This window comes from Neltuma alba, unplaced genomic scaffold, assembly GCF_004799145.2.
Source record: "Neltuma alba isolate B1F8T4 unplaced genomic scaffold, ASM479914v2 tig00007108_pilon, whole genome shotgun sequence".
Lineage (NCBI taxonomy): Eukaryota > Viridiplantae > Streptophyta > Magnoliopsida > Fabales > Fabaceae > Neltuma > Neltuma alba.
The window spans coordinates 49,463-57,595 of record NW_021634672.1 but is presented as its reverse complement, the minus strand read 5'-3'; the positions used below and the strand labels follow the sequence as shown (position 1 = coordinate 57,595).

Genomic DNA, 8,133 nt, shown 5'->3' with positions numbered 1-8,133 from the left:
TTCTCTCATTCATGGAAGGCAAACTAAAACTCAACCTCCATTTGCTCTATTCCTACTGGGAAAACCGAGCTCCAACTCCATAGTTGGATTCTGCATTGAGAATAAAGATTCACTTTGGTCATCACCCTCATCACCTGGGTGAAGTGAAACCAGTGAATTTTTATGCTCCATTTACAGATTAAATAGAGGCATAAACAAAGTTTCATGGAAGAACCAACTGGACACCTACCCTAACTTCTACTAACAGTGTTAGTGGTCATATACTTCTATGAACAATTGTTTTGACTTCTTCAATCCTATCCCTTGGTTAGACTTCCATCTTCCACGTCATATTGTTGATGCTGCAATCTTGCGACTTCTCCAGCGCAGCAACTTTGGCTCGGTATACTGTGAGTGAGTTCTTCCCTTTTCATCCTGGGGAAGCTCACTTGCTTCACTGATAGAAGCAGTTCTCAGATCAGCCGGGGGAATGAAGCAATCTAATGAGAGACCAGGAATGTTGAATGCAACCTCTTCGATTGTCCATGCTTCTTCCATTTCGTTTTGGTATGGCTCATTGCCATCTCCCCGAACCTGAAAAGAGTAACAACAGAATGGCCAGAGTGGGCAATCATGATGCCTTCCACAGGCCTATAATCATCCAGGAACGAATTGATTGTGGTTTCCCAGTAAACTGCATCACCCCCATTAGATTGAATTCGAGTCAGATGAGAATCCTCTATGTGAACCAGAAGTCCGGTCTTTTGGCTGAAGTAGCCAAATAAGACGTGCCTTATGATCTCTGCAGGGCCTTCACTCCGAGCCTTCAATGTTTGAGGGTCAGTGCAGAGCTTAAGGATGAAGCAATCCTCACCATTTATCTTCTTCTCCCCTATGCATCTTGCATCCGCAAACATACTGGCAGTGGTTCTAGGGTCAAGACCCTAATTGAAGAAACAAACACAATTCAGAAATTATAGATGATAAAGTGGAACACTAACACCACATCGAACACAAAGCCTAACCTGAAGTGCACGACGCAATGGTCTCACAGGTCCCTTGGCTGTGTGAGCACCGAGCCAAGGAGTGTGCCTCCAAACAAGCTTGCCATTACAACCTGCATGAACCTTACTTCCCCAACTGCGAGCTCTACATACCACATATCGGGATTCATCTGCCAGAGCACAAATCCACCAGACTCGGCGCACCTAGAGGCATTCCGATTCTTCACTACTCTTGTGGCAGTTTCAAACTCAGAAGCTACCATTCTCACCTTACCCATTGCATAGGCATTCCGAATAGAGTTCTGCAGCCTCTGGCCCCCAGAAGCAGCTGTGTACTGCTGCAATATGTACTGGGCAGATGAAGTTTCCTGCAGGTTCACCCACCCAACCACACAATAAAGTATTAGTATATAGAAGCATGTTAGCTGAAAATTGAGAGACTTTCAATGTTTCAGAGAGATGATAATCAATAGGGTAGTCAAGATAACCACAAAGCCAAAAACCTCTTCTGATTTACTCTAAGTAGGCAGGGAAAACTACATCAAGACATGATCACCATGTTTCAAGCTTAAGCGTTTACATTTTGGACAAAACAAAGCAAAATATGTAAATAGAACATCGCATCAATATAGAAGTTTGAGTTTTCTGTTCTTATCCACTTTTACTCAGCAGCCAAACATCCCGTGAACCAACATGAACCGAATTTATAGCGAAGAGTCCGGACATGAACCATTTCAGGATAACCTAGGAGGCAGGTAAAACTAAAATTGGAGGGCTAAAAGTTTACTAAATCTTGAAGTGACTCAAAACGTGAAAAGGTCAGTAAAAACCGCCGAATTCGCCGATGGCTTGTAAGAGAAAATTTTCCCAACGCCGAGGAAGCGTCCAAAATTTTGAAAACAACATGCATCCAAAAAAGAGAGAATCTTCTCTAATTTGCACATCATGTGCTTTCACTTCTCATTTTCCAGTTTTTGGTTAGAAAATAATCGAAATCAGAAAAGGAGCTTGAATAACCCTTCTGCACACAAAGACAGAAACATGCTCACTCACACACAGAAGTAGAGAACGGAAGGGGGTCGAAGCTTACAATGGGAGTGTCCTTGATGCTGAGATGAGGCAACGGGTCAGTGGCGCTAACATGAACAGGAGCGAGAGGAGCACCCATCACACCAAGAAGAAGCCTCAGATCAGACCTCTTGAAGGACGTTGAGGCTGGTGAAGGAGCCCGAGACAGCTGACCCTTCATCCAGTGCCCAATACCCGACCCGACTCTCTTTGCATCCCCGTTTTCCCCGCCGTTCTGCTCCGGACCCTCTATCAACGGCGTCAGGGTCTCTCCCAACGGCCTCATACTACCGGATCTTCCGATCGACGAGTCGGGGCTGACTGCTAAGTTGCTTTGGTTGCTATGCTTTTTTCTCCGAAGAAGACCCGAAATGGGTGAACCGGTTCTCCCCGGACTGCTAGCCCGAGAACGCGACGGTGACAAACCACGAACTACCTCTTCCTTCAAAGCCGAGAAGAAACCCTGCTTCTTTTCCATCTTCAGGGGGTCCAAGAAACAAGAATCTGAAGCTCCAAAAGCGAGAGAAAGCGGGATTTCCGCAGCAAATCGAGTAATGGGTATGAACTCTGAAGCCAAGAAGGAAGCTAAACTTGGAGAGCGGAGGGAATGATGAAGAAGCAAGAGAACTTCATTGAAGCAGAGGTTGACGAGGATGGAGCATCCCAGGGGAAAGCAATAGTGGGGAAAATGGGAAGAACGGAAAAACGGTTTGGCGAGTGCGTCTCGTGAAAGAGGCAGGGGGCGGGACTTTAGAGAAGTGTGCCGTGTGCGTTGGTGGGCGTACGATTTCCAGAGAGAGAAAGAAAAAGCAAACGGAGGAGAGAGAACGCTTTTGGCCAAGCAAGCGGGCGGACGAATAATATCTAGTCACTTTAATTATAAATAGAAAATCTAATTAATAACAAAAAATGTTAATATCACTTCTTCAAAACTTCATTTTCACTTTAAAATTTGAAATGAGTTGTAACTTCATAAGCTAAAACTATTAGTTTTAAATTTCAGAGCTCAGGTTCAAAAAAAATTTCAGAGCTCAAAATTAAAATGAGACAAAACTATAAGAATAAAAATAATATTAACAAAATAAAAATTAAATAATAATGAAAAATAAATCAATTTAAAAACCAATTACTTATATCTAAGATAGGATAAGTTGGCAAAAAAAAATAAAGATCGGATAAAATGATAATACTACCTCCGGTCCTTAATATAATACCCTATTTGATTTTTATTTTGGTCCTAAATATAAGACCCCAATCTATTTTGTCTCTTATATTTACTCAATTTTTTTCAAGATAGTCCTTTTAATAATTATAGTTCTAGTCACTACACTTGATTAGCAAAAATATTTTAGAAAAAACAATACCTATTCAGGACAAATAACTAACTCAACTTACTTTTTTAATCTCTTCAAATTAGTTAACTGACTTTTATAATTAGGATCAGAGGTAGTATAACACAATAACATAACTCTCTTTATCTTTTTCATGTTTTCTAGCTATTAAAAAAGGAGCCCCTTTTGGGCCTATGTTGTATGGGGTAACTTAATTAAACGTTGTTTTCCTCTGGGCAATTGGGTCAGAATAAAATAAAATCTTGTCACCCCCACAACTAAAATTTTTTAAAATCCTTGTATGTGGGGGAAAAAAAAACCTGATAAACTTGTTTTTGAATAATGTCTCAGTAAAAAAGTTGTTTGTTCAACTCCTGTAGTTTTGTGGTTATCCTTACGTGTATAATTGCTCATTTCAAAATTTGTCCTTATCTTTCCGGAAGCCCCGCATTAAAATTTTTATTCCTGATTCAAAATTTTGACTTGATGTGTAAAATACTTATACAAGTGACATCAAATAGGCAAGATTTTTTGGCAAAAAAAAAGGCACAAATTTAGAATCACAATTTTAAGCACTTATAAGTATATTTTATATAAGTTGAAATAAAATTTTTCTCAAAATAAGTACAGAGTTAATTAAGAGGATAACACTTGACAGACTAACTAAGAAGCAAAGGAAGATTCAAGATTCTATGGAACAAGTATAATTTGTGTTTAATTAATTAGTTTAACCAAAGTAAAACTTTCAAGATCTTACTAAGCACATCTTTTAAGTGTTTCTTAAGTATGGGAAATAGAAAACAATTTAATAAAATTCCCCATTAGGTTGCCAATTTTCAATCATTTACAATAATTTTCTTGTGTTCAAGTGTATTATTATTTCGGGCCAAAAAAAAGTGTATTTGTTTCTGAAAAATAACACAAAATACCTTAGAATCGATGTAATATTGTCATTTTTGACAATCGACAACAAGATTAACAATCAACTATTAATGTGACGTAGTGACTAGTTTTTACCCAATATTTAGTTAATGTTGATTATTAAAAAGAAAAAAGCAACCTTACATCAGTTTTAAAAGATTATATACTCTACTATTTTATAATTTTTAAAGGGTATTCATAACTCTTTCGAAAAGAAAATTATTTCTTGAGAAAAATGCACTTTAACCTTGTTTCTTTGGTGAAAAACCATTATTTTATCAAGACATTATGCAAATTAATAAGAAGTTGTGCTACATTTAATCCAAATTATAACTAAAAACACCAATAAGCTTGTAAAGCTGAAAAGTTTACCATCAACATAAAGTTTAATGCTGGCCAAAAGCAACAGCTTGTCTTCTGCATATAATCACAATATCCCTTTATAGATTTTCTCGCATAATATTTTTTTTTAAATAACAGTTGAATAAAAATCGTGGTATCCTCCACAGCAAAATTCACAAACAAATTTCCAATGGATCTCACATGCGAAAGTATAAGTTCTTTGCATATGGAATATATGTTGGGTGCGTAAAATGAGCTATATTATTAATTATTTTGTGTATTTTAAAAATTTAAATTGATATTAATAACATGGACATTTTTTTTGCTTTTATTTATCTTAACTTAGATTAAACAAAATTTGAAAAAAAATCAATCATATAAATTAAATTAGAAGGAGAAAAATCTAAAAGTAAGATAGTTGCATGATTTGAGCATGAAAGAGACTAATCGAATATTGTCACAATGGGAGATATATAGACAATGAGGCTATCGATTAGGTCAAAAACCAGAGCCGACTAATCCCTCCAAACCTAAACGTATGGTTCTCACATGGCTACATTGCTCATAATTGTTTGATGAGACCAAAGTTGATATATTGTTTAAGTGTTTCTTTGATTTTTTTTTTTTAAATAAAAACCTGTATGGCACCTAATCTTACTTTACTTTACAGGTGCACTCAGTGTTCTTATCTTTTTTATGGCACATCCAACACTCTGATTTTATCTTTTTAGTACATATAGCACCCTAAATTTTAAGGTGTTTAATGTAATTAAAAAATAATATTAGGGTACTGGATGCATCAGAAAAATAAGATCATGATACTAGGTACATCATAAAAAAATTAAAATGCCGAGTGTATCTGAAAAATAAGATCAGTGTATTAAATATATATTTATCCTTTTCAATTGAAAAGGGCAGGCACTACAGTTTAAGAATTGGAATTAAACTCATGATCTTTTATATGGAGTAGCTTTCTATGAGGTTATGATGTGGGGTTTGAATTCCACAATGTGATATCACTGGAAAGAATTATGTCCTAGGATCAAGTTTATAAATTTTTGTTTGTGAGGACACCTAATGATAAAATCACCATCCCATTTGCAAATTTGTATTATCTGAGTGGTAAATAGTCTTAAATATATTTTTGATTGAAAAATTATGTTATTGAATTGCAAATACTGGTAATTCGACTGTTAAACTTACACTGTGTGAGTGGTAAATTTGAATGCATTCTTAATACTTAATTTGTGAATTTGTTATAATTCTCCCTTATTACATATGCATATAAGCTATATTGTTTATAACTTACAAACATTAGGACTTAGTTATAAATCTCATGTTTGGTATTAATACTAATGATAATAATTTATTGGTTAGTTTGCTGAAGTTGGATTTACAAAGTTGGGAGAATAAAGAAATGGTCCAACTGTTGAAACCACATGGTGAGCGGGTTGTAGAAACGGAAGGAAGATTTTGAGACAGGAAATAAGACAAACTCACAGATATATAGGAGAGCCCATATATTATTTTACTTTGATCAAAGCATTATTTCACGTTCAAACATTCCTTCTTAGGGAGTGTTTGGATAAAAAATGAAACATGATTTTAAAAGTACTTTTACGGTATATAAAATAAATATATGGAGGAGATTGTCTCGTTTTGTGGAGAAGCACTTTTGAGTGCTTCCAAACACTCCCTTACCCCTTTTTTTTGATAAAATTCCCTCTTTTAACTTCCTCTTAACTCTTCTTATTTCCCTTTAGGCTGTCGTCATAGTTTTTCTTTTTCAAAAAAGAAAAAAATCCCACGGCTGCTGTTGCTCTTAATAATAACAATAATAACAACAACAATTATTATTTTTTAATTGTAAAATTCATTTTAACCATAGGTTTTGGACATAACATTTGTCAAGTACATTTAAAGAAGAAGAAAAAGGGGACATTGCCTTTAGGCTAGTGATAATCACTGATATCATCAATCAACTCATAGCCTAATATTTGGTACATTTAATTTGCTAAATAAAACAAAAAGACGGTATATAAATCACAAAATCTCAAATTATTTTTTAACAAAGTTCATATATCACATTGTTGACATGGGCTTTTTAATTCATGTCAATGTGGGGTTTGAACCAATAAATCCATAGCATAGTGGGATTTATCAAATCAACACCCATTCATTGAAGATATGAGTTACATCGTTATAAAAAATAAATGAAATATACATGTGTTTAAGATTAGGAATTTGGGATATATATATATATGAAATACTATCTCCAGTACTAAATATAAAAGCTAGTTGATTAATTTGAGTAAAATAAAAAGATTAATTAAATTAGTTATTTGTAATAAATATGTGTTGTCTTTTCTAAAATGTCCTTACTAATCAAATGTATTGGTTAGAACTATAATTATTAGAAAGATTATCTCAAAAAAATAAATAAATATAATAAACAAAATAGATTAAAATTTTATACCTAGAATTAAAATAAAAGTTAAATAAAATTTTATATTAAGAATCAGAATAACATATATATATATATATATTTATATATGAAATGATGATGAAGTGCGGGCGAAATGGGGATGTGAAAGGGCAATGGGTTTGATTCGGGTTTGGGGCCCAACAAAAAAACGCGTTTATAAGCTTTATTCCTTTACGGTGCACACTGCGTCCAGCTAAGATGTTCCCTCTCCCAAAATAGGTCACTTCACCCTTTTCTCCTCTCTACATGTGAAATCAAACCCAAAACTCCTTTATTTATTTTGTCAGCTCTTAGCCTCTTCTAATTTTGACAAACCTTCTCTCTCACATTTCATCACTCTTTTTCAACTTGTCCCCCAACTTGTTTCCTATCCAGTAATAACAGAATATCCATATGGGGTATTTGGAAAGAAACTAAACTATGGTTTTAGAAGTGATTTTATGGTCTACGAGATAAATATGTGGAGGAGTTCATCTCGATTTGCGGAAAAGTATTTCTAAAAAGCACTTTTCAGGGTATCTAAACACCATAGTATTAGTTGTCAATCCTATCCTAAGTATAAAAATTAGTTATAAATATAATATCTTAATATATTTTATTTCACATATTTATCAATTTACCCAACCTAATTTATTTAACTTATAAAATGAATTGCAAGAAGAGAGTGTTATACATGAGTATTTTAAGAATATTATATCATATTTGTTATAATTAATTAATTTATTCAACTTTTTTAATTTACTTAACTCAGTTAAGCAGTTTTCACACTAACCATCAGAGTGACTAATTGAAATGTTTGTTTTAATTTTAAATATAAGATATCAATTTATTTTATCCCACAAATTTATAATTATTTTATCACACACTTCTATTGATTGCATATGCTGTCAGGTTTTCATCAATGGGCTGGGGGTTTTCAAATGTGAATGACTAAAAAAGAAGCATTTTAGGAATATTATCACATTTATTATAAGTAACTAACATAATTAATTTTTTTTTAATT

General features: G+C 34.1%; 1 pseudogene; it reads right to left on the bottom strand.

The window, feature by feature from the left end:
• Positions 1–7: 7 nt before the first annotated feature.
• On the bottom strand, positions 8–2,856 carry LOC114751784 (uncharacterized; annotated as a pseudogene).
• Positions 2,857–8,133: the final 5,277 nt, after the last annotated feature.